This window comes from Mixophyes fleayi, chromosome 2, assembly GCF_038048845.1.
Source record: "Mixophyes fleayi isolate aMixFle1 chromosome 2, aMixFle1.hap1, whole genome shotgun sequence".
Taxonomy (NCBI): domain Eukaryota; kingdom Metazoa; phylum Chordata; class Amphibia; order Anura; family Limnodynastidae; genus Mixophyes; species Mixophyes fleayi.
The window spans coordinates 205721402-205733431 of NC_134403.1; positions in this window are offsets into that span (position 1 = coordinate 205721402).

Consider the following 12030-nt stretch of genomic DNA (forward strand, 5'->3'; position numbering starts at 1 on the left):
AGTTTCAGAATATTCCAAGCCAGAAATGTTCAAACAGTGTAATTTGGAATACCCCAAAATCCACTTGTTGCTATTCAGCTTACACACTTGCCAACTCTCCAGGAATGTCTGGGAGACTCCCGAAATTAGGGTAGGTCTAACGGACTACCGGGAGAGCAGGCAAGTATCCCTCATACTGCAACTTGCTAGTCAAAATTACGCGATTTGCAGTGAATCGTGTCATCGCTCCCGTGACAGAAACAGTATTTTGTGTAAGGGGGCGGGGCCAAAATGACATGATTGACCGCGCCCCACCCCTCCCGCCTTCCAACCACGCCCCCTTTACGGGATCTCCCGGAATTAACTGTTCATAGATTGGCAAGTATGGCTTACACAGGAAGGACAGAAAAGTTTTTTTTCTCCTGTAGCATTTTTGTTTTGTTTTATATTTTCCATTTAATTACCCAGCGCAAATTATGTTTTATCATGCCTTGAAGGGGTGCTAGTTGTGAAGGGGCAGAAGTACTCCCATGTTGGTGGAGTAAGGCATAGAAGTAGAGAGTTGCAGTGTTGGCACTATTCTCACTTTGCATATTAATTATTATTTACATAATCTAAACATTATTATTTATATAATATAACCATTCAGGAGGTATAATAATAAGGCAGCTCTTTTAGGTAGCAAGTTTTAGTGGGGCCAGAAAAATTAAAGCAATTAGCCTAAAACATGCAAATATTTCTTGATGCAACTGACTTGTATTCATCTCCTTGGTGCTAAAAAAAAGCTGACAGTGACACATGCGTCATAAATAAATGTTTATGGTAGTAACAGAAGAGGCTGCCAGCTCAGAAATTTAAATGACTACTCTTAGTCCTGTACATTTTTAATCACTTTGTAAAATAGGGCTGAATTATTTCCATAGATGTATTTGATACAGTTGGGTTGCAGTGGGATTTGGAACCACGGAGAGCTTTGGCATCAGGGAGGATATCGGACCAGAGCCGTAACGACGACGGTGCAGGCGGTGCGGCCGCCTAGGGCGCAAAGCCTAGTAGGGGCGCAACACCCGTCCGCCCGTTACATCCCCGATGGAGTGGCAATCTAGTCCTGCGGTGCTGCCACTGCTGTACAGAAGCAGTGGCCTAGGAGAATACAAAATGTAAATCTGGGACTGGACAGCTGGAAGCTGTATAGGGAGTAGGGAGTCACATTGTACATTCTTTGCTGCCAGTGAATACTATGGACAAACTGGAAACCTTCCTGCTGATGACATTATCATGACCACTTTGGATTAAAATGCACTGTAATACAGAGCTCTATATTTCCAGAGCAGTAAAGCAAGAGAGACAGTTTATTCATGCAGTTAAGTTGTATAGATATATTCCAGAGTCTCCATCGGGTAAAAGTTAAAGAAACCGGTAGCCTTGTGCTTTTATATGGCCTTTCATTTTATATTATGGAGTACATAATTCCTTACAATATACAAATTTTACTTTGGTTTAATTTATATTCGTGTCACTTTTTGATAATTAGGATACATTATCTTTCATAGTTGTTTATACAATTATTAGTAGGGTCAACCGGCGTTGTACGGGTCTGATTTGTAATGTGTAGTAGTTTTTATATATTAGCCAATATTTGGTAAATAGACCAAAAATGCTGTTTAGAAATAAGATTTGTTGCTTTGTTGCATTATGTTGTGTTGTCGCAAGGTTTCCTTCCAGCAGTCAAACAATTGTTTACAACCAAAAAATGATGTTTTCTATATTTGTCACTTTGTGGTATTGTTGAGGTGTTGCTATGTGGTTTAATAGGTTACTTTTTAGATACTTAAATAACTATGTAAAATTTGGCAGCTTTACCTTGAGAACTGTGGAAGATATTCGCCAACAAGCAAACAAACTTCTTCTTTTATATATATAGAAAAAATGAGAAGAAGATAGCAGGGTCACCCGGAGTTACATGGGTCCGGTTTGTAATGTGTAGCAGTTTTTATATATTAGCCAATTATTTTATATATAGACCAAAAATGCTATTTCGAGAAGATTTGTTGTTTTGTCGCATTGTCATTATGTCAAACTACTAATTTTATATACCTATATATATATATATATATATAATAGATTCACACCACTCACCTATTACAATAAGAGTATGACATCATAGGAGAAAAATATCTTTTTACTTCTTTTTTTTCTGAGAGATAAATATTAGTCTTACACCCCTTTTTTATGAAAGTTCAAGTCTAGGTGCAACAATGATAAAGTGTAACATACTAAATTAATTACTACTATTAATGAAGAAACTTTGGGGGAAGGGCAGAAGTCAGACAGTTGTGTTTTAAAACCAGAAGAAAAGATTTGCAAGCTTAGCCCTGCAGGAGCAGAGAAATCTATTTCCATTATAAGAAGTATTGATTTTTGTATTAAAAAAGTCTCATTACTTGAGATAATTACCCTGGGGTTCCTTGGTTACTCCTTTGGTTCCTAAATCTTGCATCTCAATCTTTTTTGTGAAAAAAGCATAGTCTCTCAAACAGCAAGGTGAGGGCAAGGAAACTGAGAGTCACTTTGCCGATATGATACCAATCAAATTCTGTACCAGTATCTCAATGTAATTTCATTTCTGTATATTAACTTTGTTTCACTCTCACTTTGTTACTTTTTCTCTCATGTGTGTTTACAAACTATTATAATGATCTGGCAGATAGAGAACTACTTGCCCCAAGATAAGCTTAAATATAAAGCAGTTAGCCATCCTAAGTTATCATGATATTCAGGATGACACTATCTGGTACTGTATCTTTTACTAAACTCTATTTCAGGTGTAAATTTGGTAAACATGGTTCAAGAAGAGCTGAGCTGGGATGACTAATATACTGTGTCTATTTTCCCACTTTGTTTGGTGACTGATTTCAGTGTGCACTGATAAATGTTTTTATGCACTTTGGGCCTGAGATGACGTAAGTTCATCATAGTTGCCAACATTGGCAACTTGTGTCCCGGGAGGCAGGTGGGTGTGTGGGGACGGGGCTCAAAGAATAGTGTCGTTAGCCCCGCCCCAAAACAGTCATCACTGTTTCGGACAATAAAAATAGGGGGCGGGGCCAAAATGATGCAACTGTGGCGTCACTAAACCCCACCCCCTCCGTTTAATTTACCGAGCCACCGGAGAATTGCATGCTCTCCTAGGAGTCCGGGGGACAGACCCGAATTTCTGGAGTCTCACGGACATTCTGGGAGAGTTGGCAAGTATGAAGTTCATTGGTGCCACATAAAAATGTGAGTTCTGTAAAATGCATTGCACTGTGCATGTGTTCAGTTTTGCACCCATATTTTTAGTATTGGGAGGTGTTTCTCTGCATGTCCCATACACCTGGCTGCCGAGTTGGTGATGATGATGTGGGACGTATCTATACACTAGTTTTAAAGTAAAATTTACACTTTACTATCTTTATGTATGCGTACACACAATCGCAGTCAAAATGTTAATGTTTAAATCAAAATCAAATCCTTTATATCCAGCTAAGTGCTTGCTAGAGGTCAGCATAATGTTTAGGAAAAGATAGATTATTGTTAAATTTTAGTTAGTTTGGACACTAAGAATTAGTTCCCAAAGTTAATATAAGTTTGTTTTCTTTCAAAAGGAAGTAAATAAATAAAATTGAATAGCAATACTACTTTTAAAATTGAACTAATACTTCACCTGGAATTGACTGAGGATCTCTACCGGGGTACAATGCTGGCCTAATACAGTTACTCTGATCTTCCAGCACTGAGGATTTTCACTGGGTAGCTTGGAACCATTAGCAGCCCAGAAAATGGCAACAGATTCAGTAATCCTGGGTAATATGTACAGCCTTAGTAGTAATGTCCCTTAATATGCCACAATAAACCATATGCCTAATAATATATCAATGATAGTAGCAAAGCTCAGTTATATGTTGATAATAATAATAATGCTTGTTTATTCATAAGCAGTGAGTTGTACTAATGCCCAATGATATGAATAATATGTCAATAGTCTGTAGTTGTGCCCAGTAATTTGCCATCAGTAGTAATACCCAGTAATATGTAAGTAAGTATATAAATAGTGACACCATATTCTACCATTAGTAGTAGTGCCATCTAATATACCCCCCATTAGTAGTGCCCAGTAATTTGCCAATAATAGCAATAGTGAAGAGTAATAATTCACAAACACTAGTAATGCCCTACAATATGTTAGCTTAGTAGCAGCAAAAATGTCCAGTAGTAACAGAAATGTCAAGTAATTATCTGTTAATATGGCTGTCACTACTGACCCTGCAACTTTCCCACCCAATCTACCATTATTTTTCAAAGTAGTATCACTGCTCTAGTGGCACTCATTGTCTCACTGCTACTTGAAGTGACATAAAGGTTGTGGTAGCGGCTTCTAATTGGTCATTGCCAGCAGCCAATTGAAAACTGTGGTGCATATCCTTCATTCTGAGTGGTGGGAAACTAGCACTATTTTGTTAGTGCTATTACAGGCTATCACCCCAACATAGCTAAGATATCAGAAATGTAGAGAGAGAGAGCAGCTTGCAAACCACTGGGCTGCTAGCTGGGCACCAATAATGTGTGGCGTTTTCCCGGTTAAAGGAGGGCTTTACTTTTTGGATGTTTTGGCACTACTGTAACAGGCTAGGACAGCTGTATAGAGGTCAGACAGACAGACAGACATATATTTATGCATCCGTTGGAAAATAGACAGTTTTGCAATCATACCACAATAATTTCTAAACAATTTGTAAAATGTCACATATTCTTGCTGTAGCACATAGTATAAATATGTTTACCATTAGAACTTAGTCAAGTGCTGTGACTTTCTATGAACTAAGTTCCATATCACTAATTAAAACGTCACACAGACCTGAAGAGAGCAGATAATATGATCCATCCTTTAAAAATGTTCATGCATTGAATACTTGAAATAATAATCTGTTGTATAACATATGAATGAATCCACAGTTATAGCATGTTGTGTGCAGAATAAGGTTTGTACTGTAGATGTCTGATAGCTTCCTCTATAGGTTTCTCACTGCAACTAGCTGACTCTAGAAAACCTGTATACCCATTTATAGGCTCTATAGCTGCACATTGATACTTGGCGATATTCAGTCTAACCATAGGTTTCTGTTTTAAGGCCGAAGAATGAAGCTGTAAAAGAATTACTGTTTTAGAGTAGTGCCTGTATTTCACCTGATAACCTTTAACAAGAGTTGATAAGAATGAATAGCAAAATGAAGCATTCATGTGACAATATTCATCTGCCAATTCCCATTTCCTGGGTCTCTCCCTACAAAATTCCTCTATGTCCTATTTTAGACCTCTCCAGGGGCTTTCTCCAGATATCCAGATAAATCTCTAAAATGATACAGTACTCATAGTGTTAAACAGAGAGGTACACCTAAAATGATACAGCAGTCTCGGTGTTAAATGCCACAACAATAAGCGATGCACGATAAGATCACATGAGGCAGAAAGGGACAGAGTGGATTTTAGCACATATGTCCTTACCCCTGGGGACACAAGAGCTTTTCTCTAAAGCTGGTTCGCCCATTCATTAAGTCATTACAAGTTTAATTAATTTATAATTACAGTTCTGTCATGTTAAGAAATGGCTTGCTACCCAGTGAGTTGGCATTCTTGTTTTCATAAGAAAACAAAGGTATTTCATTTTAAACCTGTTCCCAGTAGTTTATCTTATAATGTAAATAATATAGAACTTTGTATGTGCACATAGATTATAAAGTATTTTTGTTCTGACACTTAAAATCATAATACCTGCTATAGTCCCTTGCAAACTTCAATTTGACAAGGCATTACTAGCCGGTTAACAGCATACATTAAGAAACTGCTGTAGCTTTGGAATTATTTAATATATTGTATACTGGTGCTCATCTTGCAATATTGTAGTCCTTTGCTTACTAAGTAAACTGATTATTGTATGTTAATTTTTTATAGACGTTTTAGAAGTATAGTTTATAGTGAGAGTATATTTACATTTGTACACCTAAACGTATGGCTACACCGTAGGTCTCTTCATTCACTAGGTGGCACTGGTTTGCAGGCAGACATGAACTACTCTGAATTGGACAGAAGGAATAGGTCTCAATGGCAAAATCTTTTTTCCCAAAGGAGCCCTATATTAGAGTTCCCCATGTTCCTAGAGTCTACTCATGAGAAAATATACTTCACACATAATTAGGGCTCAGATTGTTTTGAAGTTAAGAACTGAACACCCATGTGATATTGTATAGTTGCCTAGTTAGTAAGGTTGAAAAAAAACACATGTCTATCAAGATCAATCTTTCATAAATTGTAATTGTGTTGATCCAGAGAAAGGCAAAAACAATCCCCCCCCATCCGACAGTTGCCAATTTAACTCCACGGGGGGGGGGGGAGTATTCTTTCTCACCCAAAAATCTGGCAATCTGATTACTTTCCTGGATCACAACCATAATGTTCTCTACTAATTATAGCTACATATATCATTTCATGTAATTAAGCGCATCCAAACCATGTTTAAGTTATGTTATCGAATTTGCCATCTCCATCTCATGTAGTAAAGAATTCCACATCTTAACCACTCTTAAAGTAAATAACCCTTTCCTATGCTCGTGGTGAATTTGTGTTTCTTCCATTCACCATTTATTAATGACAACAAGCTTGTATTTGTCTAATCACACTTTGTTCAATATAAAACTTGGTTTCGCACATTATTGTAATGTATAGTAAATGCATGTCACCAGTTTCTAGTACCGGGACTTAACTCAATAGCCATGACCCAACCACACTAAACAGAATAAGGAATTGACCATCATTATCCCATATTTATTCTTAGACTATAAATTAAGGAAAACGCAATTTATAAATACCATGCAGAATAGAATTCACCGGTAGAGCAAACCAAAAGCGAAACTCAAAGATTAGAGAAATTAGCACTCTGTATCTCCGAGAAACTGAATTTGTAGAAAAATTCACTGCAATTCCACTCATCTCGACTAAACATCCACAATTCATTAAATTAACCAGCAGTTTAAACATTGGATTGATCCCAATAAGAGTACTGACCCACATGCTTTCCAACATACTATTAAGTGGAACCTTTCAATATTTTGGTCCAATCAATGGAAAATGGTCCTACCTTTCTATATCAAGGCTTTTTCTCATATGCTTTTAAAAATATACTTATTCGACTTATATTTTATAATAAGAGTCAAAGATGTCTTAAAAAAATACTATATATAAATCATTCCAGAAGAATTCCTTTGTGAATCAATTTTGAAAGGCATAGGTTGATAATAGATGTTAGAAGAGCAAGTTCCATTGAAGTGAGACTTGAAATATGACTCTTGATTTGTCAATCTAAGCTAACAAGCAAGTGCTAGCCTGATATTTCTAGGTACCTGATCCAGGGAAAAAAGCCAATAATTAATTTGCTTAGAGGTAGAAGTGTGCTGGAGCTGTTAATTAACAATCCAGTTCGGGAACTTGCCACAGAGAGTGTTCTGCCTTGTCCTCAGAAGGGGTGAGCTGTAAGTATAGTGAAGTGATTTACTTTCAAAGGTTTGGATGGAGAATAAATGATAAAGAGATAACAAATAAAGATGAACCCTGACTGTATGGGATATAAAATATATAAACTTTGTATAGCTTCTTCCCTACCAAGTAATAAACTGTTTTAGTGTGCTGTCATTTAATTGATTTAATAGCTTGTTCCCACTTGCACATTTTAATGCATTTTTATTGGGTTTATTGGGTTTGGATACATGTGTTTTCCATGATGTGTCATCAGCATTGGTAAATTAGCTTGTAGAACCTACAGTCCATTGCCACTTTCTCCGTTTTTTTAATACACGGTACAATTAGTTATCAAAGTCTTCATATGATTTTTGGTACATGATGAGTTCTTCAGCTATTGTAGGGATCAGCTTAGAGACCAAAGTAAATTACATGCATTCTCTGAAAATGAATTCCCTAAAATTTTCTCTTCAAACCAAACTGCCTAACACCTAAGTAAATCCTTAAAAATGCACATTAAAAACTGTTGTGGTATTACCAGTCTACAATACTACACAATAGTGGACTACAACTTGATGTAAAGTCCTTATCTGACATTTCAATGTATTTTTCTATATAAAACATTGCATCCTGTGGGTCTTTTTTCTTTCCCAGCTCTGAGAGTTGGTCACCAGAGAGGAGGCGAGGTACAGGTTAGTGGCATATTTAAGACGTCAAGATGGAGTGTATCTCATGAAGAGGTCAGTGATATATGGATGGGAGGCGTTAGAAGGCTTTGATGGTGAGGGTGAATAAAATTTTGGATGTAGAGGGGAGCATGTTTAGGGACTAGCAGATTGGTGCAGGGGTCATCAGCTCCTTTTAGTGGGCCAAAAAGCTGTTCGCACTCCATCTACAATAGAAACAGAGTGCACAAAGACCTGATTTATAAGGACGCTGGTGAATCGCAGGTAAAGCCTACAATGAGTAGCACTGTCAGTCCAAAGTTCAATGGGAGGCAAACAAAACCTGGCATTTTGGATCCCAGTTAGAGAAGCAATCTGAGGTGATGTCCTCAGCGTTAGCAAATCTGACCTGATGGTATTCCACAGCACATGGGTTGGTATTTGTCTGTCTCTGTGTGTGAGTGTGTGTCTATAGTAGGGAATTTAGACTGTAAGCTCCAATGGGGCAGGGACTGATGTGAATGAGTTCTCTGTACAGCGCTGCGGAATTAGTGGCGCTATATAAATAAATGATGATGATGATGATGATGATATTTGATGAGAAAGAATTGACATTCTTGGGTGCATATTGGCCATTGTTGAATCCTTGTATCAGAGTGGTAGAATCCCTACCAGTTATAAAGAATGAGTAGGTTACACATTTTGAATCAATGAGGAGCAAGTAAGTAGGAGGTTCAAAAGCATCCTGAAAAATTAAACCCTTTTCGTTACTGATCATGTCAAAGGGGTGAGGTACTTAAGTATTACTCGTATAGTGTCAACTTCAGAAAACATATAGTTAATCTTATTCTCTGTTATGCTTAGGCCACTTATAGGTTTAGGTACTCTGTCCTTTATTGTTCTGGGGAACTACTGTTAAGTGACGTGAGGTGCCTAAGAGCCACCAATTTCTTTTGACATTAGGAAGGGGGCAGGTGCTAAGTTTGACTAGTTACTCTTATTTTTCTATCCAACTAAAGGAATCCTTAAGATGAATAATTACTACTTATTAGTGTAGGATTACATTACTTGAGAAGTCTGGAACTGGCGATCCAGGTGTGTTATTAGATCTTGTGTTCCATGAGTGTGTGTATAGGGACTTTTTTCAATTCTTAAGAAGGAACCCACTGAGGAAGCCATTCTGGGTTGTGAAACGCGTTTGAGACTACTCCTGCACTCCTAACAGTTTATTTAAATTTTATTTATCTTCTTTTACCAGTTATCCAAACATTTATTATAATTTAATTGCATCTGCTACTGGAGATATATCCCCACTTTATTTCAGATTTCATGTTTATTTAATTTTAAATTTACTTTCTTTCACTGTGTATGGCCTTCTGCCATCTCACCTTCAACTAATAGTTATCCAAACATTCTTGTAATTAAATTTTATCTGTCATTAGTGCTATATAGCCTTTTTATCTTGCCCCACCTTTTTAATTACATCCAATCCATCTCTCCTGTAACAATGTCTCCCTGTAATTGTCAGAGTTGGTGCATATCTCACACTCTACTTTACACACCTTTTTAACACATATCCCTTATACACTCATTACCATCTCTATCCTAATACTTATGTACTATTATATAATACTATTAGTATAAAACCTTTGTAGTATTATTTCTCTCTCATTGTATATCTATCCTTAATAGAATATATTACTACTATTATTATTATTATTATTATTATTATTATTATTATTATTATTAGTGTATTTACCCACAATTCATAGTTTTAAATATAGTTACCCCATTTACATAGGAACAATACCATACCCTTAGCTTTTCTCACCTACTAAACATCTATTTTCCTGCACATATTCCCATCACAACCACCGCTACCACTCTATTCCCAGGCAATCACTTAACTACACTCATTCCACTTTACCTCAATCTCAATTAATGCCAGAATTGCATCTACAATCTACAATCCATGGCTATGGACAGATAAATATAACTTTTTTTCTAGGTTTACTAGGTGGAGGAAAATATGTCTGCAGCACAATAATATTATCTCTAATAATAGCCAAGTGCAATAGTGCCTCCTACCCTGTCATTATCGAGAGGCAACACAATCAGAACAAGAGGACTGATTCATTAGTGATCTTATCTTGTGCAAAGTTAAGATGCTTATTTTTAAGAAGAAATGGGGAGATAAGAGTGAAGTTAAGATGGATTTTCATCTTAACTTAAGAAATTCTTTACTTACGCAGTGGATTTTGCTTCTTATCTCCTTTTTCTGAGCATGCACAGAGTGGATTTGCTTAAGATAAGCAAAAAAGGGCAGATAAGATCACTAATGAATCAGGCCCAAAGAATCTGTGTGTGGACCAAATGTACTGTCCAGTGGGTAACTTATTTGGGGATTTTAAACCGCACTTTTATGCTGCTACCTCAATGCATGTTATACTGTGCTTACTTATATTTTATGAGTTGAATGTCAGCTCTTGTGCAGGGCTTGTGGACACTATCAATTATTTATTGCAACTACAAAGTGTGTGCTGGTAAGTTCAATAAAAGTGTAATGTTTTTCAGAAATGGTCTGGCACCCATTTAGTATAACAACTGTGATTTGAACTGTTCTATTGGAGAAAGTCATGCATATGCAATGGCCCTTTCACATACATAGGCTGGAGATACAAGAGAGCTGAGCTAGCCTGATTAAGATCCCATGGGCCCTTGCCAGGATACTAGTTTGGGGGCCCCCTCTGATGCATCCATACCACTCTCTGGGGCATATTTATATACGAATGTGATTGATGAAAGATAGATTTCAATTCATATTGCATAGATAAGGATTGAACTATCTTTCATATTTATCAATAAAGTTCCACAGGGACAGCAGTCACAATAAACTGCTGTCTCTGTGATGTATAACACTTACCTTATTACTGCATCTTCGTTCCCGATGACCAGCGCGATCCACAGCAGCCTTGTGCGCATGCTCCGTACAGGCCCGGCGCTCCCATTAGGCAAGGTTAGGCAATTGCCTAGGGCGCCGGGCTCTGCAGGGCGCCTCGAAATTAAAAAAAAAACGGAAATCCACGGGGAGGAGAGGAGGGAAGGGGCTATGAATCTTACCTGCATGAAGCTGCTCCTCTCTGCTCTGTCTTCTCCCCTCCGCTCACTGACAGTGACAGGCGTGATGATGTCATCATCACGGCCCGACAGTGTCTGTGAGTGGAGGGGAGAAGACAGAGCAGAGAGGAGCAGCTTCATGCAGGTAAGTTAAAGAAAGACATGGGGTGGGGAGGGGAGCTGAGGGGAGGGAAGTGCAGTGGCGATTTTTAAAGGGGGGCGGCGATTTTTAAAGGGGGGGACCACCGCGATTTTTAAAAGGGGGGGGGGCGGCGATTTTCACACTGTGCCTAGGGCGCCAAGAACCCTAGCACCGGCGCTGGCTCCATAGTGAAACCTTCGGGCATGCGCATAAACTTCCCTGCACTTCACTGTTGCAGAGAGGAATCATAAGATCCCTCCACATACATGTGCAGTGAAGCTCTGCTCTTCAAAGCAGGGCTGAAAGGTAGCAAAAACTGTAATGTGGTTGGCGTACATTAACACAGGTGTAAAAGTCTTTTCATTCATTCTTGAATTGCAGTACATAGACATCTATGGGGACTGCTATGCATTTCGAAGAAAAAGTGCAAAGCAGCAGCTATCTAAGATATCTGCCGCAATAATGAATTTGCAATATACTTAGTTTTGCGGCCATTCCCTGAAAACAGCGGTTTTCTGGGAATTTACAGGCAAAAAATGTTTAAAAGGTACACACCTGACACACACTGATCACTAT